We start from the raw sequence: 25,138 nt of genomic DNA on the forward strand, positions 1-25,138 counted from the left end.
TCCAGTTCTGATTCATCTCCTTAAAGAAAAATAAAGCCACTCCATCAAAAGAAGGTAAAAAAAGACTATGCTGCAGGGGAGAAAGAAGAGGAAGGACAGGCTTTAAATAAGTTGCAAGCGGACACGATTGACAAGAAAGCCAACTAATGATAAGCAGTGGGCTGAAACAGCCCACTTTAAGTACTTGTATAATACACAATAGGTAGTCATAAGGTATTTTTTAATTACATACCACCAATACGAATTAAAAGAGTTTACGTACTTTGCCTTCAAATACCAAACACTTATTGTAATGGCACAGATTTGTTTGTATTTAGTTCATGTGTAAACAAAATTGAAATTTCAATTTGACTCACATATGCAGTTTTTGTTTAGTACTTAATACAGGAGTTGGCGTGCTGTTGAGCTCTAATAGTCAGATTTCAGAAAAAATAAGTTACTGTAACATTACATCTGTATCTTTACTTAAAGTACGCCTGTTCTCAATATCATTTAAAATCAAAATACATTTATTAATAATGTGGAGCATGTTTGGGGTGTTTACTAACTCTGCCAAGTAGATGTAACTTACAACTGTTAGAGAGAACAGGCATAAGTAGTAAAAACACCCCCACGGGTTTCCTTCCCTAGAACAGAAGGGAGTATATATGCAATAGGCGTAAAATATTTGAGTTTAAGATTAGTAATATTTACACATTTTCATATTAACCTTGACAATCCTTTCTGTTCTTGCTTTAAAATATTTTACCCTTACATGCAATTTTTAATTCATCACCGTGTTTAAAAGTTAATGACTGGTGGTTTTTATCGCCATAGTCAGAAAGGAGTCTGCTAATTCATCTCACTAAAGCTGACATAGAGATACAGAAGGAAAGATGTGAGTATAGAATTCTCACCACTTTAAAGAGAGTTTTGGGGCACTTTTGTGCCGTCATGATTTTTTCAGAGTAGTAAGATGCTCGGGCAATGCAGTAATTTGTATGATACGTTGTTATTGTTGACCTTAACCTCTTTGTCACCTACTACAGTGAAAGTGCAAATATGACTGCAGCCCTACCACTGTAGATTGTCTCGAAAGTAGACATGTCAAAACAACTCCTATTGACAGGCCTAAAGCCTCCTTTTAATTATTACTATGTCACTCCTGAGTAGGCCATACTGCCCATAAGACCTAGTGTATGGTAATTAAAAGTAGGATGCTTAATGTTAAACATGCCCATACAGTAAAAGGACCACAAACGCTTTTTTCACTGTAACAGGGTTAGCTGTTCCATAAGAAAGCATTGGAATACAATATTTTATTTTAATAAAGTTATTTTCCCCTAGGAAACAACTACAAAGTTATTTTCAGATTTTTTTAAATATTTATTACAAGCTCTATTCACTGGTAAATTCTGATCTGTAATTAATATTTTGGAAAATATTTTTTTTAATGCCACCTATTTCCTACCTAAAACATCTAGAATCCCATTAGCATGAGTCTCTAGCTGTCACCATAGAGCTAAATAACCCCTTCATGAGGTTCAACCTTGCTCCCAGAGATGAGAAAAATGCCTTGGGTATAGGGACATGTTCTGCTTCTCTGGCAGAAGGACTATCTGGGCTGTGCTCAAGAACTTAATTAACTTACTTTGTCATAGGTAAATGTTAGCTGACACCTGGGCAAGGCTCTCTTTTGACCACCTAGCCAGGGAGGCACCGATCTCAGTGGTAGAGGAGCTGCCCCTGGAATCAGTTTTGAGTGATGACAGAGGAGGGGTTGCTCCTATCCCAGGACACACTTTTAGGGTGGGCACACAAGGCCTGTGTAGGGTAAGCAGGGTTCTGCTATGTTGGATTCAGATAGAGTGGGTGTTAGACCTGACACCTTACGGTGGTCATCCCCCAAACATTTTGCCTTCCTTGCCTCACTTTTTTTCTGATTTGTTTTTGTTGGCCTTAGGACTCTGGGCACTTTACCACTCTTAACAAGTGCCAAAGTGCATGTGCTCACACCCCTAAAATCTGATAACATTGGTGTACCCACAATTGGCATATGTAACATAATTATAATACCCTAGCAAAGTACACAGGGCCTGTAATTTAAATGCTACTGATGGGCCTGCAGCACTGCAGTAGCCCTTTAACCATGTTTCAGGCCTGCCACTGCAGAGCCTGTATGTGCAGTTTCATTTCTATGATGATTTGGCATTTAAAACCCCTTGCCAAGCCTTAAACTCCCCTTCTATTACACATAAGACTTCCTTAAAATAGATCATAGGACAGGATGCGGTGTAAGTAAAAGGCAGGACATATATTTTTTAGTTGTACATGCCTTGGTAGTGAAAAACTCCCAAATCCGTTTACCCCTCTCATAGAATAACATTGGGGATTACCTAATACAATTGTTAAGTGTAATTCCTATTTGAAAAGGAGTAGGACTGTCGTGTTTGGTACCTATGAACTTATAATGATAAATCCTCTTTAATGGTAAAGTTGGATTTATAATTACAACTTTAAAAATACACATCTGGATTGGGTGATAGCTGGTCTTTGTGCATTCCCTCTAGACAGTCACACACAAAGGGAGCTGAGATGTGCCATTTATATCCTGGTGGCCTATAACCCAGCTGATGGACCTTCCTGAGCTAGATGGGAGAGAGGAGTTGACACTTGTACCTAAATACGGCAGTGCCTGCCCCAACACAAAGAGCTGCCTACCCCCTGTGGTGTGTCTGGAGCCAGGGTAGGAAAGCAAGGATCTGAGTGAACTTGAAGGGCACTCTTGGAGGCAATACTCACTTTAAAGGCACCACTGGGTACAGGAACTGGACTTCTGACACTATCAAATTAGTACACTTCTGGGCCTGAGGATGCTCTGCCAGGAAGAAGGACTGCTGTGCTGCTGAAGTGACTGCCACTCTGCTGGGCATTGCTGGACTCCTGTTTTGCTTTGCCTGTCCTGCTGCCCTCCTTTCCTAGCAGTTAGAATGACTGGACATGCATCTTTTCATCCCCAGACCCAAGTGAATTCAAGGGCTTGCAGGCTTGCCTCCTGTTCTGCAGTCTCATGGACATCAAAGACTGCCTGCATTTCTCCTACAGCACCTGGACTCTGTAACCTGTGAGTCCTGCCCTGTCAGTTGGTGCCAATCTGGGCCTGGGAAGTGGGGTTTCCTGATCTGAAACCCTCAACGTTGCTGCGTCTCCAATGTTGCACTAATCAGAATCACTGCATCCCTCCTCAATGTCGGCGCACCATCACTGAGGAGAAAGACTTCACATCACTGACTTCACTGCTCCAGATCGAAGCATCATCATCAACCCTGGTGCATTGCTTTCACATCACCTGGCCGTGCAGCTTGACAATGACCCATCACCTTCATCACAAAGGGTTTGACTCTGCACCTCGAGAACATACATCAACGACTGCACAGCTCACGGCAACGCATAACCTGACTGCACAGATCGGAACCGATGCATTGCATTCACATCGTCTTCTCTGCTACTTGCATTGGATCTTTGACGTCAACGCAACCCTCCAGTCAAGGTATTTTTTAGCAGGACAAGGATGGTCCCTGTACCTGGCTGGTTCTCCATGGTGGTCAGCCTGAACTTTAGATTTACCCCGGTCCAGTGCAATCAGATAGTTTCCTTTGGCGCTTTAAACTTTTGAGCACTACAATTGCAGATATTCTTTAAAAATCCATATTTCTACTTATTGGATTTTTATTGTTTGGCCTTGTCTTGATCATCAAGTTAAGATCTATTTTTCTAACTTGATGTGGATTTTGTGTTGTGTTCACGCTGTTTTACGGTTTTAAATGTTGCACAAATACTTCATATATTGCCTCCTAAGTTAAGTCTGCCTGTTCGGTGCCAAGCCATCAGAGGTTAAGGACAAGTTAATTGAAGGTGTGCATTTGAGTCATTACTTGGACAGGGGGCATAACCCTGCCAACTACTGACCCAATTGTAAACAGTGGGGCACTGTGGAGCTTTTTGCAGTGGTACACACATGTAATGCTGGAAAAGTGGGTAAAGTTACCCCTGGGAGCTTTTCCCTATTGGTTGGGGAGGGGCCAGGAGTTACCCACATCTACAGGTAAGTTTCAATCTTAAATGTGGCACCCCTGGTTATCCTCTTCAGAACACAACTGTACCTGTGGAAGATATAGTGAGGAGACCTGAGATACCAGACCCGCTCCCACATGTGCCCACAGCAAAGAAGTGGACTCAAAAAGTCAGTTGGCTGACATCCTGTTAAGCTGGAGGGACGCAACAAGCTGCACATGTTATATGAGTCGTACAAAGCAAGTAGGACTGTGTATCTGGTCAACATAAAAGTCAGGGTATAGGGACCTAGTACACATGTACCATTGGGAAATGTTGACAAGGTTCCTAGATAGTTCTCAGTGCCTCTAAATGCACCAAAGGGGTTTGCAACCTCGAACATGACTACTCAGATTACCAAGAAAATTCTGGAACTGGATCTACCTTTTCACTGTCACTTTGAGTATCCAATAGAACATTTATTGGAACAATCTTTTTCTTTCCTAAACAAGATGGGCTGCGATTATTAGGCAGACAAGACAAAGCATGTTAACTAGAATTACAAAAATGGTAAAAAAGATAAACAATTAAACAATGGCTTTGTGATTGTGTTGTTACACTCCTATCTGTAAATACCTATACTACTGAAAGCATAGTGGGAGCAACCTCTGCCAGATCTATTGGGAAACCCCCACCCAAACCTGAGTAAGATGTACTGAGAAACCAAGAAGTCAGTCTGATGTGGTGCAGGCTGGATCAGCATCAGTATAAGTTAAGCTGTATTTAGAACACTATGGCCCTCATTCCGACCCTGGCAGTCATAGACCGCCAGGGCCGCGGGTGACGGAAGCACCGCCAACAGGCTGGCGGTGCTTCCTTGCCCATTCTGACCACAGCGGTAAAGCCGCGGTCAGAAAACCGAGTCCGGCGGTTTCCCCTGGCTGGGGATTCCGACCCCCTTACCGCCAGCCTGTTTCTGGCGGTCTTTACCGCCAGGAACAGGATGGCGGGAACGGGTGTCCTGGGGCCCCTGAGGGCCCCTGCACTGCCCATGCCAATGGCATGGGCAGTGCAGGGGCCCCCTAACAGGGCCCCAGCATGCTTTTCACTGTCTGCCTAGCAGACAGTGAAAAGCACGACGGGTGAAACTGCACCGGTCGCACACCTGCAACACCGCCGGCTCCATTCGGAGCCGGCTTCAGTGTTGCAGGCCCCTTTCCCGCTGGGCCGGCAGGTGCTACCTTAGGTAGCGCAGGCCGGCCCAGCGGGAAAGTTGGAATGGCCCCAGCGGTCTTTTGACCGCGGGGCGGCCAAATGGTGGTTCCCTCCAGGTGGCGGGCACCGCCGCCCGGCGGGGTCAGAATAACCCCCTATGTGCTACGTTCCAGAACAAACCCAGGGAAGTGCTCCTCTGATGCATATGGCGCAGAGGCAGTTTTTATAATACAGGCGCCATCCGTGTCACACTGTGTATAGGTGCAAGCTCAAAGCTGTGATATGTCTACAAACAAGGAGCTGTCTCCACAGACAATCAGAATGTATAGGCATTGCGTTCTGTGTGCTTAGCCTTGTACAGAACATACAGACTAAACAGCATCAATGCTTACTAGGAACAAGCAACATGTACAATGATTTCTCAGTATATAATTACATAAGCAAAAAGCCATGTAAAAGGTTACCAACATAAAATAAATGCCAAGTGAAAAATATGCATTTAAAAATGGAGGCTCTAAGCAGGCCCTAGTGTGCTTTACCACAATAGAAGCCACTTTTCCTGAAAAGCCCAGCTGACCAGTTCCAATTAAGCCTGCTGGTGGCTTGGGCTGAAATTAGTCTTTATCCTCAAGTACTGTTCCTGTGGTCGTGGGACACTTGGCTGTATCAAGGTGGACTCCTCCTAACACCCAGGAAAACCTGGGACTTCGAAACCTTTCAGCCCCAAAGACCTCCGGACGGCCAGGACAATCCTGCCATTTCATTTTAGGTAAGGTTTATTGCCCCTGGCAGGATGCTTCTGCTCTCAGGTTTCCCGCAATAGAAAATCCATTTAATTAGGACACTGTAGAGAGGGTATCAGCTTACCGGGAGCCATGTTCAGCTAAAGCTTTGATCTGTTGCAGGAGTCCGAGCTCCAAAAATATTACAAGTCTGAAGGTAGAACTTTTCCTGGGTGAAGACAATAAACATAATTGAAGGACCTTTCTTGGATGCATATTTTCAAATTCTCCTGCTCAAACATTTCCTGCTAAAAGTTTACAGTTTTACTGGGACCTTTGTCCAACAGCTATCTGATGGCATTGAGACCTCAACCATAGCCTGCCACCCTGCCTTGCAGAGGATTTTCTGACTTCCCTTACAGAGACTATGGCCCTCATTCTGACCTTGGCGGGCGGCGGAGGCCGCCCGCCAAAGTCCCGCCGTCAGATTACCGTTCCACGGTCGAAAGACCGCGGCGGTAATTCTGACTTTCCCGCTGGGCTGGCGGGCGGTCGCCTTCAGACCGCCCGCCAGCCCAGCGGGAAAGAGGCTTCCACGATGAAGCCGGCTCGGAATCGAGCCGGCGGAGTGGAAGCTGTGCGACGGGTGCAGTTGCACCCGTCGCGTATTTCACTGTCTGCGCAGCAGACAGTGAAATACATGTAGGGGCCCTCTTACGGGGGCCCCTGCAATGCCCATGCCAGTGGCATGGGCACTGCAGGGGCCCCCAGGGGCCCCGCGACCCCCCCTACCGCCATCCGGATCCCAGCGGTCGGACCGCCGGGATCTGGACGGCGGTAGGGGGGGTCGGAATCCCCGCGGCGGTGCAGCAAGCTGCGCCGCCGTGGAGGATTCAATGGGGCGGCGGTACACTGGCGGGAGCCCGCCAGTGGTGCCGGTCCGACCGCGGCTTTACCGCCGCGGTCGGAATCCCCATTGGAGCACCGCCGGCCTGTCGGCGGTGCTCCCGCGGTCCTCCGCCCTGGCGGTCAAAGACCGCCAGGGTCAGAATGAGGGCCTATGTGCTGATTTACAGTGTGGCAGAGCGGTTAGTTCATCACAAACGCAACAGAGTACTGTTTCACAGTACTGAAGATCTGCCTGCGTCAGTTTGAGTTAGGCAGTCCTTCAGTATGTCAGCGGTGGATGCTACTCCATATCCACCAGTGACCTACACTTCTGACAGCCAGACGAAGTGAGGGTTGTTGGAGACTTTGCATTTGTCTTCCCACCCTATTTAGCATGGGCAAACAAATGGCAAGTTTTTACTTTCGCTTACCACAATTCCAAAACATGGCAGTAAGTGAAACTAAAATGCTTTCAATGACTCCCACGCTATAGGAGAAAATATTTCAATGGCATCCACACCAGAGGAGAAAACCCTTGCCATAGCAAAGAACCCTCAACATGACGAGGAGTACATTGCTTTTTTTTATTTACAAGAAGTAAATCATGCTTTGGGATTTTCTTTTTGAAAGTAAAAAAAAAATTGAAAGTGTGACATAAGACTCTGTCATGTTGACGGAGCTATATGGCACACTTTCAGTGTTTTGACAGGTACCGATGTGCCAATAGGGCAGCGGATATCACTAAATTTATAGTGTCATTACTCTGTCAGGGCAACAGAGTAAAATACTGCAGTTTAAATCAGTCCCTATGTCAGAAGATAAAACTTCCTGTGGGACGAAACTGATTTCTGTATCCAATCTGCACTCCATCGCGGTTGACCTTCAATCACCCCTTGGTACTGGTCAGATGAGACCACTCAAGAAATAAATACAATCCTCAGGGTGAACCACAAAAGTTCCTAAATTCCCCTGTGCCTAAGCCTCTGGTATTGGCACAACAACAGTCTAGTTTAACTTAGACAAATCTTGCCAAACTTTTCCAAAAAAGGTCTCCTATAGGATTGTGTTGCTCATGGAAAGTTTTGGGGTGATCTGTCAAGCGGGGGTCAAGAAACGTGGGGGTCAAAAAAGTGTGTTACCCATGTTAATTCACATAGGATCTTTAGACACGTCTAGAGGCCGAACTGCTAAATGGAATTACACCTAATTTGGCAGGACACTATGGGGGTCATTACAACCCTGACGGTCCAAGACCGCCAGGGCTGTTTTGGAGGAAGCACCGCCAACAGGCTGGCGGTGCGTCACAGGGAATTACGACCGTGGCGGAAGCACTGCGGTCACACCGCCGGGAGCGGTGGTTTCCCACCACAGTGGCCCCGGCAGTTTTAATCTGTTTTAATGGGCAAGCAGCGCTGCCCAGGGGATTACGAGTCCCCCTACCGCCAGCTATGCAGACAGTGAAAAGCGCGATGGGTGCAACTGCACCCGTCGTACGGCCGCAACACCGCCGGCTCCATTTGGAGCCGGCTCCTGTGTTGCGGCCGAGATCCCCGCTGGGCCGGCGGGCGGAAACCAGGTTTCCACCTGCCGTCCCAGCGGGGATCTCCTGATGGCCGCGGCGGGAGTGCGGCCGTATTGGCGGGCGCCCGCCAAGGTCGTAATGAGGGCCTATATATTGGTGTGCAGATTGTGCTTTTTGTGACTTGTTGTAACTCTGTTTAGTAGTTTATGTGATATTCAAGGGGAAATATATAGATATCTAGGGATGCAGAACTGTCCCCGTGCTGATACCTGATTTTCAGCCAAAACTTCAACAAGGAAGTGTTGACTGTCATTTTTGGGACTTGGCTTCAGCCAAGACCCACAAAAAAAGATTTAAAAAAAGAAAAGGGGCCAGGCTAGGGAATAACTGAGCCACAAGCCTTGGTGCAAGGGTCTCCCAAGGACCCCGCCAGGGCAAAAAAATGTTTTTTTTAAAATCTCAGAAAAAAACAAGGATGGATCTGCATTAGGGGATAAAAATAGCATTGGGTGCACAAGGCCACCATCCTAGGGCTTATCAAAGCTCTGCGGACAGCCACCTCCCGAGGGCACTGTAAATTATGTAAGCAGGTGGTCTTGCAAGGCCCACCCGCTCCACTGAGACTTCCACCATCTTGGGGCAAAACATCTCAAATGCATGCAAGGGTCCTGTGAGGACACCCCACAGCCCTGCCTCGGGGACTACCACCTCCCTGGGTCAAAAATGCGGGAGTGCTTCATGCACTCCTTCCCTCCCGAGGACCTCCACCTTCCTGGGGCTAAAAAAAAATAATGTAGAGGTCAATGGTGCATCCCCAGTCCTGGGGACCACCATCATCCTGGGGCAAGGCTAGTAACTATGCTGGGGAGGCCACTCTGCACCCCAGCAGTCCTGGTGACCACCACCTCCCCGGGAAGATTCATACAGTTTATGGGGGGCGTGCAGGGAAACAGATGAAAACATTGCTCCCGCAAGCAGGGAGCTGCTATTTGAAGCAGTTCCCTGCTTGCAGGAGAAATGCCCGCTTCCGCAGGAGTCTGGACACAGCTGGGACCTTGGGAGCCTTAAGGCTCCCCCCACGGTTCCCCCAATTAAAAATAAATCATGGTGGAACTGTAGATGCTCAAAGAACATATTGGCATAGTTACAGACATACAAGGGCAATTGAGACATTTCCTTGAGGTCCTTTATGCAGCTGTAGTGTAGGAGATGCACTGACATTTACCCAACAAGGTAGCATTCTCTATATAGACAATATAAAGTATTCCAGTTAGGCAGACATTTTGCAGAAAATGGTAGCCTCTTCTTGGATAATTACGCATAGCAGGATTCATTTTAGTATGATGCTAAGTTTACAGAAATCAAACCTCACCAGCAAGCACTTACATATACAAACAAATCAATGCCATGTTGAATAAAATAAAAGAGGCCAGGGTAGAGACACCCTGACCTCTTAGGGTGGAGGGGGGTCCTTTTCAGCAACAAATCATTTTTTAAAATTATTTTTTGGCTGCAAAATACAATATTCTTGATAGAAACATATGAAAAAAACAAACGTGGGTTCCCTTGTTTGTCCTTTTATGGGCCAGGTCCCGGGGCATTAACAATGTTGTGTGGGGGGGGGGCCTCCCAGCTGCCCCACAGCCCAGAGGACCACCAACTCCAGAGGCTTTTGTTTTAAATAATGCGGGCCCGCTGCCCTGGGGACCGCCATCTCCCCAGGGCTTTCATTTTTATAAATGCAGGGGGCCCGTGGCCTTCCTGCTGCCTTGGGGAACAACACCTTTCCAGGGCTTTCATTATTAAAAATGTGGGGGAAGCCTGTGGACCCCTGTTGCCAAGGGGACTGCTACATTCCCAGGGGCTTAATTGCTATAAATGTGGGGGTCTGAAGCCACAGCTGCTGATTTGCAGACCGCCACCTCCTTAGGGCTTTCATTATTAAAAATGCAGTGCAGCCCATGGATCCCTGCTGCCCTGGGGGCTGCCACCTCCCCAGGGCTTTCATTCCTATAAATGAGGGGGCTGGGCCCCCCGCTGCCCTGGGGACTGCCACCACCCCAGGACTTTCATGTTTATAGATGCGGGAGACCTATGACCACCCGCTACCCTGGGGACCGCCACCTCCCCAGGGCTTTCATTATTAAAAATGTCAGGGCCTGCGTCCACCCCCAAACTGCCCTGGGGACTTCCACCTCCCTAGGGCTTTCATTTTTATATATGCCGGGGAACCCGAGGCCCCTACTGCTCCAGGGACCACCATCTCCTCAAGGCAAAATAAAATTGACTTGCAGGGGTCCGCCCCAACCCCCACGCATCCCTCCACCTTCCCAGGGCAAATATGTTAAACAAGAAAGGGGTACCCATTGGGACCCCCAAGCCCTGGGATCCACCCCCTCCCGAACTATGTCCTTGTTGGTGGGGGACCACGTGGCCCACCTCATGGAGCCACATATGCCCCTGGGGACCACCACCCTTCAGGGCCGGATCCTGCTATGTCCCGGGGTGCCCACCCCCGGGACACAGCTGTTTGCTGTGGCTTGGCTGCAGCTGCAGTTTGAGTTTTGACAGCGAGACCTATAAAGCAGCTTCCACTGTTAAAATCCAAAGTTTTCATCTCTGTCCCCTGCACGCATGCAGGGAACAGAGATGAAACGCTTCAGCATAAAATGGAGCTTCTATCAAAGCAGCTCCATGCTTGCTGAAGCAATGGCACTGTGAAGGAAGCCTTAAGACTTACCCTGCAGTGCCAGGTAGCCCATAAAGAGTGTCTTATTTATTTGAAAATAAATGTAAAAAAATATATATATATATATATATATATATATAGGGAATGCGGGGCCCCTAAGGGATCCTTTTCGGTCCCAGAGAGCCCATAAAGGGCTAGGAAACAAATAAAAAATAATTTTAAAACTCTGAGCTTTGGGGATTCGAGTCCAGCTTTAAATGTTTTTTAAATTATTATATTTAAAAAAAAACATTTTTTTTTTCAATTGGAAACAAATAACTCATTCTAAATATATCAGACATCAAAGACAAAAAACTCTGTCTCTCTCTCTCTCACTTTCTTTCGCTCTCTCTGTCTCTCTTTCAATCTATTCTCACACTCACACACCCACTCAGACCCGTATGCACCCACTCACAGACCCACTCAGACACTGATGCACCCACTCACAGACCCTCTCAGATCCTCATGCACTCACTTACACCCCCAGTCAGACCCTCACACACCCATTCAGACCACCATACACCCACTCACAGACCCACTGACACCCTTATGCACCCACTCACAGACCCACACACATACTGACACACCCTTTAAAACACTGATGTATGAATTCTTACACCCCGACAGACACTCTAACAGCCACTCTTACCCCTGATACAGCCTCTCACACCTATTCTTACACCCAGAGAGGCCGCAGACAACATCCACTGTGCATGCGCAGAGGGCCATGCACAGCATCAGGTTGGGTGGTTAGGGGGTTTGCCGTAGGGACTGGCTACAGGCCAGCCATTGAGGGCAACCCCTACTGCACACAGGAGAAGGCCGTGCATGGTGCACGATTGAGCATTATAGGGGGTTGGCCTCAGGGCCTGGCCCTGTGACCAACCGCTGCTGTGCCGGACGAAGTATTTCTAAAATGTGAGCTCAGAGACCCTAAACTCCAAATTTCTGCACTTTAATAACATTTAAAGGTAGCCCCCATGTTAACCTATGAGAGAGATATGCCTTGCAACAGTGAAAAATGAATGTGAAAACCATAAGTACATGTCCCACCTTTAACATACACTGCACTCTGCCCATGGGGCTACCTAGGGCCTACCTTAGGGGTGCCCTACATTCATAAGAAGGGAAGGTTTAGGCCTGGCAAGTAGGTACACTTGCCAAGCTGAATTGGCAGTACAAAACTCCACATACAGACACTGCAGTGGCAGGTCTGTAACATGCTTACACGGATACTTAAATGGGTGGCACAATCAGTGCTGCAGGCCCACTAGCAGCATTTGAGTTACATGCCCTGGGCACATCTAATGTACTGTACTAGGGACATACTAGTAAATCAAATATGCCACTCATGGAAAGCCAATACACATACATTTATACATTTTATATAGAAACACTTGCACTTTAGCACTAGATAGCAGTGGTAAAGTGCCCAGAGTATCAAAAACAGCAAACACAGAGTCCAGCACAGATCAACAATCTGGAGAGCAGAGGCAAAAAGTTAGGGGAGACAACGCAAAGGATGCCAAGTCTAACACGTTGTGTAACATGTTGTGATAAATATAAAGCAAACAGTTTTAAACTATTTTTTTCTGTTAAAAGGAGGGGACAACAACAGAAGCAACAATTGTGGCAAGTGGAAGAGTCAAAATAGCAGAACATTAATGTGCGGATTAATGTGAGGATCTTGTCATTTCTTACACCAGAGGAATATTGTATTAGATATTCTATTTGCAAACTGTATAAATGAGTTCTACTCTTTCATCCATGTACACCTTTGCGAATTATCACTTTCCAAAATGTAAAAAGTGAATCTGTGTTCATCCGTCATATGTCTACTAAGATTGAATGCACACGAATAATGTGGCACAATGAAATTACACAGAAATCTCAAGGGCAAAACTATATTGAAAATAAGAAACTGGCAACCATGAGTAATGCCTGCAAAAGTAAAACAATCAGAATTAGTTTGCTAAAATGTTCACAAATGTTACACTAATGTTCTCAATGGATTATTAAAAGTTTACATTTAGTTTACAAACAAAAGTAGGATCAAGAGATGCCTAGTACCGTTGAAAGAAATGGGCCCAAATCCAAACCCAACTGAACCTGTTTAGGAAGAAGAAGCTTTCTTGCAGTGCTTCCCCTTCAAGTAACAATATTACAAAATTGAAAGGACAGGGTAGCAATACAAAACTTGTGTGAAAATGATGTAATTTTCTTGTGTGCATAGAAGTACTGCATAAATGTGCATCTCCAGACCATGCTATTTAAACAATATATATTGCACGTCATGCAGGACATGTATTTTGCAATATGCATACCAGGCAATGGTGTTTGTAAACTTGGGAGCGCACTTGTACTATGCACAGTTACTGTGCAAAGGGACGTCAGCTATGCACACATATGTGTAGTATGCACCAATGCAATACTCTGATATCCGTGTACTATTGATGGAGTACACAGAGTGCCTGACATGAAGTTAGGATCATTATGCACCATTATGGTACCTAAACAACAGCATTAGCTTGGAGGACCTCGTTCTTGCAGGATCAGACCTTTCAGGTCTTCTCATCTAGTTCTGTATCAAGGTCTCACTCTCTTCCTTCCGGAGTGCCTTAGGGGTCAGCTTTAAGCATTCAACATCTGTGTTTTTCCCTTGCTGATATTGTTAAAGGCTGTAGCCTCACTTTGTTTTCCTACCCTGATCATCTTTTCTTTGTCAGCATCAGAGGGCCACTGCACGGGCACCCTGAACTCCTCAAACGTTCTACTGGGATGAACAATAACTCCTTAAAGCTAAATGGTGACAAGACTGAAGTGATGGTAATAGGCAAGAACCCCCTTTTATGGGGCCCACACACTGGCTGGACACGTTAGGATCCCTCCCAGTTCCAGTCTCTAAAGCTACAAATCTTGGCTTCTGGATAGATCATGAATTAACCATGAAAATTTAAATATCTAAAGTATCCTCCACTTGTTTTGCAGTCCTAAAATGGTTGAAGAAAATCATTTGGATGCTCCCTTTATTGGCTCAGAAGATGGTTATCCAAGCCTGGATTTTATTGAGGCTAGACAATAGGAATGATATCTAGGGGCTTTCAAGTCCTCTATCAAACACCTACAAGTGATTCAAAATTCCACTGCTAGGCTTCTATTACTAAGGGAAATGACAATTTTCTGCATGGTCATCCCCAGACTTTTTGCCTTCTTCCTCCTCTTTTTCTGACCCTGTTTCTGTTGGCTTTAGGACTCTGGGCACTTTACCACTCCTATCCAGTGCTAAAGTGCATGTGCTCTGTGTCTAAAACATGGTAACATTGGCTTCTCCATGATTGGCATTTTTGATTTACTAGTAAGTCCCTAGAAAAATGCACTATGGGTGACCAGGGCTTGTAAGACAAATGCTACTAATGGGCCTGCAGCACTGGTTGTGCTAGCCACCACAGTAGCCTTTCAAACATGCTTCAGGCCTGCTACTGCAGAGCCTGTGAGTGCAGTTTAAACTGCCACTCCAACCTGGCAAGTGTACCCACTTGCAAGGCTCAAACCTTACTTTTTATTACATGAAAGACACATCTAATTTAGGCCCTGGGTGCAATGTATATAAAAAGTTGGACATGTACTTTTAAGTTTAACAAGTCCCAGTAGTGAAAAACTCTTAGATTTGTTTTTTACTATTGCAGTGACTACCTCAAAGGGTAGTGCCCTGAACCCACACAAAGGACTGAATAGTCTCCACAGACCTCCTGGTAGGCAGGACTGGGCTGAAAAGGAACTTGGGCACTTCCAAACCACTCTTTCAACCCCCCCCCCACTTCAAAGGCACATTTGGGTATAAGTACTGGGCCTCTGTCCCTATTTGTTCAGATCACTTCTGAACTGAGAACATTCTACCAGGAAAAAGGACTGCAGTATTGTCCGGAGGGACTGCCACTTTGTTGTTTGCTCTGCTCAGTTGGCCTGCTGCCTGCTACGTCTTGCATGGGAGTGAGAGAACTGAATCTAACTCTACATCCTACAATCTAAAGTTTCTCCAAGGGCCTGACTGAGCTTGCCTCATGTTTCTGAAGTCTCAGTGATATTAAAGGCCTCACCTTCATCTTGCTACCAGCCTCTGGGCTCCTCTTCTGTGAGTCCTGCCCTGCCAAGTGGTGCCAAATCCAGTCCTGGGCCCCTGGGGGTGACTGTGGTGCTGCAACACCAGAACTGGCACAACAACACTGGTGTGACACCTGGAACCAATGCACCCTACTGCAGAAACAGCGCTTTGCCACTGCATGCACAGAAGCCACGGACACCGCTCACCGACTGCACAATGCAGAGACCCCAACTTACAACGCAGCCCCAATTTGGCCAACGGAGCACCGACACATCAAAATCAGTACTCATCACTTCTGGACAATACCAACATTTCTCAGTCAGGGAACAATGCATCACCACAAAGAGCTATGCATCCCCTCCTCTGGATCAACACATAATCACTGAGAATCGATGCAACAAAGGTACTGCCAGTGGGTCTGCATGACTCCTGTAAATGGCCGCTCTCCATCATGGTTGGACTGCACTTTTGGATTTGCCCCAGTCCAGTGTGACCAGATAGTTCCAGTTGAGCTATTGTCTTCTTAGCACTGCATTCTTGATCTAACATTTAAAAAATCATAACTTGACTTCTGTATGTTGGATTTCTGTTGTTTTGGTCTCATTTGACACAGATAATTATTGACTATATTTCTGTGTGGAGTCCTCTTGTGGTGTTTTCACTGTGTAGCTTTATGCGCACACAAATACTTTACACATTGTCTCTTGAGTTTAGCCTGACTGCTCTGCACCAAGCTACCAAAGGGTGAGCAAAGGTAAACTTTTAGGGTGTATCTTACTTGCTCTGACTTCGATTGTGGCCCCTACTTGGACAGAGTGCAATCCTATGCCAACTAGAGACCCACTTTCTAACATTTTCATCTTCCTAAGTGCTCCTCAATATCTAATCTGCTTCAAGATCTCCACTGGCTTCCTGTGGACAAACATATTCAGTTTAAAGCCCTATGCTATATGCAGAAAGCTAGGTCAAATATTTTCCCACTTTTTCTACAACAGTTTGTGGAATATTACTGCCCAGATCGTTCGCTCTGTTTGAGCAACTGCCGCCTCTGTAAGGTCCCCAGAGTCAAAAAAGCCTGTCTAACTTGGCCGCAAGCTTTGGAATATGCTGCCAGATTCACTGAGAAGCTGCAAATCTAACCATCTTTCCCAAACACCTCAAAACCTGGTTGTTCTGATTCTCTTCTCTCTGACTAGTTACCTACTTTTGTCTAGCACTGGGGAGCCCTTTTGAGTAGCTATGAGCTACATAAGACTTTATAATTATAATATTGATTATAAACTATGAACATGACTACTGTGCACACAGTATGACTTACATAGCAATTGCCTACTCCAGAGAAATTGTAGAGTTGTGATAGGACCACATGAGGGCATTGAATACCTTGTCCTTTCATGGCTTACTTCAGGTCTTTGCAGATACAGGGGGTTTATACAGGAAGGTGGGAGTATCCCTGTTGCAACAGTAGGCAGAGAAAAAAGTAACAGTAGACTTCTGTGACATCACACTGTATTCTGCTGCCACATTATAGCAGTGAGCAACTACTGCTCAGTTAGCCATCTTTTGAAACATAAGAACGCCATCCAGAACCAATGAGTGAGCTACTTGGTACAAACTGAAGCCTGCAACTTCTCTCTAAGTTTGGGCTGCAATATCTTGTCTTAGGAAAGCCTGGGACTTGTGGTACCTTGTGTGGTTCTGTGGTTCCCTGACATCATAAAGCACCTCCAGAGGCACGTCGCTGGGGGGCTGTGAGTCTCACTCACCTTGGACTGCCTTATCTTGTGCTCCTGGTAACTGCTCATTGACCCTCCAGCACCAAAATGACAATCAGCTGCCTGAGAGTTTACAGCTATCTTTTAAAACCCATCTGCAGCTTTTCTAGCTCAGGAGTGTGTTGTTTCTTTTCCTTTTCCATCAAGGATGTCTTTTCCTCTGTTTCTTCCTGATTTTTCACAATTCATTAAGATTCATGTCTTGTGATGTTTGCAGTAATTTCTTTTGCCTGTTCTTTTTATATAGAGGCTTCAATCTTGTTGGAGGTGGTTTTGCAAAAAGCAGCATTCCTTTGGTTGCGTCCTCACTCAGCACACTTACTTATCATCACTCTTTGCTCCAGAAGAATTCCACTGTTTGGTTCCCGATTCTTGGTTTTCTTAAGTCTTTGATGTCTTCATCCAGGGAGGACATTTAGGGCACTTGTTTAGCACATATTCTCAAGTGTTGTGACAGCGAGGCCTCAGGAAACAGTTTCCCTTACCTCATCAGTGGAAGACTCACATCAGGATTGCAGATCAGCATTCCAACCTGGAGACTCTGTTGTATACATGAAAGGCATATAATATACTACATGACTACCTACCTGGATGCAGTTTAACACAGGAGCTATAAATATTTGAGAACTTCTCTTTGAATCAGTTTATAGCTGAATTACAAAAAAATAAACAATAACAGCCTTAATTATAAGTGGCACAATAAATCTGCTGGTAACTACGTCCCCTTTATCACACCAATGGTGGGGGTATCAATCCCTCTGGGGTTACCAAAGGGTTACAAATGGAACCCTAAGGGCCCCCTTTGAAATAAAGTATAAGAGAAAAAAATAGTGCAAAAAGCCCAGACACTGTGTATAGTACCAATGTCTAATACGTAGTACGGGGAAGAACAATGAAATCAGCACAACACGGTTAAGCTAAAGTTATGCACTGATATATGAAAATCCTATACAGAAGACAAAGGGATGGGAATATCCTCAGATTAAGGTCCAATATACATTCCAGTGGTGCATGGAAGTTCAAAAGTTCTTTATACGCATAGGTTTGGGGGACTCATGGAGACAGTGATGGACTATCGCTGGGAGCTGAGTAATTCAACAGTAGTCCACCATGAACAATTTGTGGTCAGTCAGTCTAACTTCTTTAACTTGGAATTGTATGACATGATTCATTAGGAAATGATTCATTAGAATAGTCCTTTAAAAGAAAGTCTGCGAGCCTGGGCCAAAAGCCAGGTCAGATCTCTCATGATTGGGTGATTTCACCAGAACTGGGATCAAACAGACTGCGGGTATATTTTAATGTTAATGCATACATTTTCTGTCAAGATGAGTAACTAATCAGGTAATCACAGACTGTGTAGCATCTTTCCTCCACTAAGACAGTGACACATATGAAAAATCCTGCCTAGTACAGCTCATGTCAATAAGTAAATGTAGCAGGTGCCCTTTTCAAAAAGTGTTTCAAATCTAGGAGTGTGCAGGGAGCTCTGCCCCACTGGCAGAGCTAACAGACTTTTTGGAACTCCACGCTCCACTTGGAGCGCAGTTACCCAAAAAACTCTGCTATCCCTGCCAGCGGAGCAGAGCTCAACCAGTGCGTGGGCTGCAGCATGCACCTGAGCAGAGCCAGAGGGAGCCAGCTGCTAAACAAGACTTGTCGCCATCAGACGACGAGGCGAGGAGGATCCGGGGAAGACCCAGGTAAGTCCTTGTCTCTTCCTTTTGTTGCTGTTGTTTGTGCACACTGGTGCACAAACAAGGACTGAAACTGCAGCATTCTCTGCCTGTGGCCCTTGCCTGAATTCAGGTCAGGGCCATAGGTAGCAAAATAAATCTTCTGTTTCAAGCTTATTGTGCAATGGCCTGTCTCATGCACACTGGACAGGCCACTGCACAAGAGGCCAGAAACAGCAGATTTCAGTGCCTACTGCTCTCCTGAATGTGCGCCCGATCTCTGAAGCACTATGCAGGATCAGGACTGGCTGACCAGGCCTGGCCCTGCTTAGCGATTCCGAGATCGAGCACATTCAGGACTCCACATTCAGCCTATGCGGAATTCCACAGAGTCTTTTTTCAACTCTGTGGAATTCCATGAAGTCGGACTCCATCAACTCCACCCAGGCCTACTGAAATCCCAAAGGCATTTTTTCATTTTTCAAAATATATGATACTGTAGAGGCAATACATTGTGAATAGCATTACCAGTTTGCCATGATCCAAAGTCAACTTTTATAGGATAGGGAACGAAGTAAAGATGTTTTTTGACTTCCAATGCGGCAATAAAATCTAAAGCGGTTATGGGATGCTTTCAGCCAAATACATTCAGTGAGAATGCCAATGAAAACACGTTTACTTTGCTGAGTCGACAAAACTTTACAGCATCTAGCATAAGGGCAACTGCTTCATTTGCATCAGGGAAAAAACCCCAATGTGCAATGAATCCTAAAGCTATTTAGCTGTGGCTTGAAGACTGCAACTTCAGAAAACAGCACTCTGAGAAGTCTCAAAGGCCTTATATGAATGTGCCAACCAAGCATAAATGTTTATGTTTTACAGATTCTATTATAGATAATATAACTGAAAAACATTGTTTCACAGCTATATACAAGTCTCATAAACTGAGAAAAGATGTGTGCAGTTAGGAAGAAACAGAACATTATTTTAAAGATTTGATGGGCCTGACTCCCAAATCTATTTTTGTGTGTACGTTTATCATGTTCATGTAAATAGCTTGATTTACCAGTGCATGGTATACGTGAAAGGAAACCATGCACTCCCATCTCCATTTACCTGTAATGTTATATTGTGTATTATCTGACTCTTAAGGTCGGTGGTGGATAGTCCGCAAAGAAGGACCACGGAAAGTTTGGAGATACCCACAAGGTCTGGCGTTTGTGAGTATTCATAGATTTCCTAATGACCCATTTCTAAATTGGAAATTATCATAGATTTACTCCTTCCAAGAGCAGGATCAAATAAGATTGATGAAGGGGAAGGAGCTACTCCATAGATATCTTCAGCATGGAAAAAAGTAAAAAGTACACTCAGACACAAGGGATATTATTTCCCCTTATGCATTAGATTAGACACTATCGATATTAACACGTGCAGAAATGCATCAAAATAGGCCCTAGGCGTACTGTTGGAAGCCTCGTGAATTGGTGATGTTTGTAAAACTGCACCAACACAATGAGAAAACTACAGGGGAAAACCGTGACTATCCATGACAATATGGTGCACAGCTACAAACTTGCTAAATAAATAACTTGGGAGACATTGGCCAATGTCAGTTCGATGCCATGGTACCTGTCCAGTCTGACACCTGCCAACTTCAACAAAAACTTCACAGTGTCATAAGGGGGGGGCAGGGCCTTGGAGGGGGGTGTGGCCTCATGCAGAGAAGCACCTGAGAGGCACTTTTGCACCCACCCTAGCCCCAAGCCCTTTCCTCTGAAAAACTGAAAACAAAAGCTTGCTGAGGCTGTTTTCGATGTCCTGGGGTGTTTTCACACCCATTAATGGACGTCAGCAGTTGAAAGCCTCTGAAAACGATCTCATTAACAGTGCTGTGTGTCCACTGTTAAAAGAACAAACGCAATGTACCTTTAAAGCAAGAATACACAAATGAAAAAGCTGGGCCAAAACGTTTTCAATGATAGATGTTTTACATTCATGCATACATATCTCAAGGTGTGACAACGTGAATCAATAGTGCAGACGACACAAATGCATGAAGTGGTTCAACAGACAACGATTATTATAAAACACAGACTTTATGAGTCCCAAGTGATTGTATGCATAGCAGAGATCAAACGAAAAGTGAGGAGGCTCAAATAGTTTAGCCACCCTTGTGCTTCCATTGCAGGCAGCAATCAATTGGGAACATTGTTGATATTTCGATCCCAACCTATTTCTAGGGTTCTCCTCAAGACATTGTCATTCAACTACCACACCACAGATGGTCTTGTAGTGTGTAATCAATGCACGGATCAATGTTGAGAAAGAGCATAAACTATTGCCCTGTCCGATAACAAAGGCACAAGTCAAAACAGGCTTAGGCCGGAGACGGCCTGGCACTGAAAAATCACTGCTTTTAGGTTGAGGGAGCAAGCACTCTGGCCTGTCGTAAATTATCTGTGGGCTTTTCGCATCACTATCACTTGTTCATAGCCTTGCCTTTCAAAAATCCTTTGTTATCATTGGTAAATGCTTAACGTTTGTCCCTCCTCTGGGTCATTTTTGTTACCACCTTCGCCATTGACCCTCTTACATGGATAATTGCACGTTTGCCGATACGTTTGACTGCAAGCACATTTTTTTTTCCCTTTGTGTCTCTCCTTCGCACTCATCATCATGGCTCCCACGGCTCTTTGAATTGGCTCGCTTATGTCAACTGTTTTACTTTTCATTTTTAAATTATGTGGCAAGAAAAGTCCATTTAGGAATTTTCAATGGTAACAGCGCTAACTTGAGCAAACACGAGACCCATTGCATTGCAAATGCTTGTTTCACAATTGCTGGGGGCTCAACATGATTTCCCTTCTTCTCCACTGAAATGAGTCCCACGCGATATTATGCATCTGACCAGGACATCAGCCACAGGGTGCATGACAAAACGTCTGGAAGAAATAAATGAAGCACAGTTTTCTGTTCAGTGTGGTTGTAAGATGTAGCTTTTGCTAGGGATCCATAAATCCTTGCAAAGTCCTGGCTCTAGAAATGACTACTAAGCCTGACAGTGACTTGTTGGAACATTTTGATTGTTTCATTTAATCTATTCATACGGTTGAGAAAAATTACTTTTGTTCACCTTCTCACAAGTAGAACTGCACAGATCAATGCCTTTTTACAGCAGGCTTATGAGGAATGTTTCATTAATGTTTCCCAGAGAAGCATGTCCATGAATTTTCAAAATTCAGTACTGTAAAAGCATGATCCTAGTGTTTATGAGTAGCATGCTCCTGGTCAAACCGTCAGTGTTCTATAGTAGGTGCTGCACGAGGGATAAAGCGTAACCGGTTCTACCACTGCAGGAACTGCAAGGGGACGTGTTTCCAGAGGCACAGCCCGACGCCCCAGACATGCAGCTGTCACTGGATGTCAGGAGTAGCAGGTTTTCTTCACAGTGGTGTGTGCGGGTGCATGCAGCTCCCTATGCTTCTGTCACTAGGGACAGCAGGAAAATGAACGAGCAGATATTCTGACCCATGATGGTGCCATCCACTAGAGTCAGATGCAGCGCCATGGATTCTAATCGACCTATCCAGAGGGGCATTTTTCAAAACGTGTCATGAAAACTAGAGGTATTCAACTTTTACACTGATAAATCAGCCTACATTTTTTTAAGAGTTCGGATTTGAAGATCAGGTCCTGTACACAAACATGTGGTTGGTGAAGCGTTCCATAAGCATTGCCCTGACACCAAGAATACCCCTTAAGGGAAATGCAGCTACGAGCAGGTTAAAACGGCTGACCGGAAAGCTCATGAGACATTCTTTTGCAGGAGATTTATGAGCACTCCTCTGAAAACGGCCCACTGCTCGAGTCGATCGCTTACAATTAAATGCATCGTGAGCTCTCATTGGCAGCAGCGTATTAATGGCAGTCCTCAAATGATGCAATCATCCCACTGTAGAACAAGGCAGAAAACTGATGCATGCCTTTAGCATTGTTTAGGGACGAAATAGCCACCGAACTTTAAAAACAGCAAATTATCCCATACTTTATGTAAATACAAGTTTATCCAAACAGAAAAAAAATGAAACAAGTATCTTAACAAATGCATAATCTGTTGGACATGATAACCCTTTTAATTATTTAGATGTCATGCATCGGTAAAGTGGGAAAGTGTGTAAACAAAATACATTCTATAAAGTGGACAGGGTTAATTCATGCTCTCATCCATACTGATTTAAAGTCCGATTATTATAAATATGAACCGAAGAACAAAGGATCCAATAAGGTATATATGTTTAGAACTTAGTCATAGGCTTCCTATGCCTATGACACAATGGGTAGACCAGAAGTCCTAAAAATGTCATAAAAACAGGCCATACAGGATCAAGTAAGGGCTTGAAGCCTCTTCATGGGTTTTCCCCAAACCTTTTGCATGCCGAGCCTCACTTTTTGCTTATCTGATTTTGTTGGCTGTATGGGTACTTTACCACTGCTAACCAGTGCTAAAGTGCATGTGCTCACTCCTCTAAAAACTGGTAACATTGGTGTAGACACAAATTTTTATATTTGATGTATTTAAGTTTCTAGTAAAATGCAGTATATGTGTCCAGGGCCTGTAAATCAAATGTTACTAGTGAGCCTGCAGTACTGATTGTGCCACCCACTTAAGTTGTCCTTTCAACATCTCTCAGGCCTGCAGAGTCTGTATGTGTAGTTTCACTGTCACAAACACCATTTTGTCTTACACAGAAGACACCCTAAGGTAGGCAGTAGGTGTCAATAGGGCAGGGTACGGTGTAGGTTTACATGTCCTGGTGGTGAAAACCCCCCAAATTAATTTTTCACTACTGTGAGGTTGGTCGCTGTAGCTGGCTCGCTTTCCATTGCAATCACCCTGAACTTTGCATTTAACCTGGTCTAGCGTGACCAAATAGCCCTGGTTGGCGCTTTACGTTTCTAAGCACAACAGTTGTGGAAATTCTTTAAAAATGCAGCTCTTGACCTACTTATATGATTTTTGCTGTTTTGGTCTTGTTTTGTTCACTAAAGTAGGATCTATGGGCCTGATTCTAACTTTGGAGGACGGTGTTAAACCGTCCCAAAAGTGGTTGATATACCACCTACCGTATTACGAGTTCCATAGGATATAATGGACTCGTAATACGGTAGGTGGTATATCCGCCACTTTTGGGACGGTTTAACACCGTCCTCCAAAGTTAGAATCAGGCCCTATTTGTCTAACCTGGTGTGGATTATTTTTGTGTGTTTTCGCTCTTTTACGGTTTTAAGTGATCAACAAATATGTTACACATTGTTTCCTACGGTAAGCCTGCCTGCTTCGTGCCAAGCTATCTGAGGGTGAGCACAAGTTCATTTATGGTGTGCAACTGACTTACCCTGCAGGATGCATACCTCTGCCAACTAGAGACACAGGCCCTCATTCTGACCTTGGCGGGTGGCGGAGGCCGCCCGCCAAAGTCCCGCCGTCAGATTACCGTTCCGCGGTCGAAAGACCGCGGCGGTAATTCTGACTTTCCCGCTGGGCTGGCGGGCGGTCGCCTTCAGACCGCCCGCCAGCCCAGCGGGAAAGAGGCTTCCACGATGAAGCCGGCTCGGAATCGAGCAGGCGGAGTGGAAGCTGTGCGACGGGTGCAGTTGCACCCGTCGCGTATTTCACTGTCTGCGCAGCAGACAGTGAAATACATGTAGGGGCCCTCTTACGGGGGCCCCTGCAATGCCCATGCCAGTGGCATGGGCACTGCAGGGGCCCCCAGGGGCCCCGCGACCCCCCCTACCTCCATCCGGATCCCAGCGGTCGGACCGCCGGGATCTGGATGACGGTAGGGGGGGTCGGAATCCCCGCGGCGGTGCAGCAAGCTGCGCCGCCGTGGAGGATTCAATGGGGCGGCGGTACACTGGCGGGAGCCCGCCAGTGGTGCCGGTCCGACTGCGGCTTTACCGCCGCGGTCGGAATCCCCATTGGAGCACCGCCGGCCTGTCGGCGGTGCTCCCGCGGTCCTCCGCCCTGGCGGTCAAAGACCGCCAGGGTCAGAATGAGGGCCACAATTTCTAACAGGGCACATTTATGAAAATAGTCATGCTTTGCAGCAAGTCACCTTGCTGTTCTGTGTGATAGGGAGAAGACAGGAGTGTGCCGTACTTAACAAGGTAGGGCACTTTCTTGTTTTTTACATGCACTGGCGCGCATTGTGCTGCCTAGCGCCAATAGAGGCACCCTTGCACCATGATGCAAGGGTGCCTACATTACTAGCAGGATTGTTTTTCTGCGGAAGGAGCAACTTCCTGTACAAAACCAATCCCCTGTAAAATGTTCCACTTTGCATGTGTGCTGTAGACTGCAGCACACATACAAAGAGGAAAAAACGAGGCAAAATAAACATGTTTCTCCTGTTTATGCCTCACCTAGGGAGGCGTAGCTGTTTTGACAAGTTCCCAGGTCTACCACTTATGGTAA

At 45.6% G+C, this 25,138-nt stretch overlaps 1 protein-coding gene across 1 annotated transcript in view; it reads right to left on the bottom strand.

Annotated features, from left to right (window-relative positions):
* Positions 1-25,138, bottom strand: part of MYO18B (myosin XVIIIB) — a 1,377,385-nt gene that overhangs the window by 157,089 nt on the left and 1,195,158 nt on the right. The gene's annotated exons all lie outside the window — the stretch shown is intronic.

Source organism: Pleurodeles waltl, chromosome 11 (assembly GCF_031143425.1).
Source record: "Pleurodeles waltl isolate 20211129_DDA chromosome 11, aPleWal1.hap1.20221129, whole genome shotgun sequence".
Taxonomy (NCBI): domain Eukaryota; kingdom Metazoa; phylum Chordata; class Amphibia; order Caudata; family Salamandridae; genus Pleurodeles; species Pleurodeles waltl.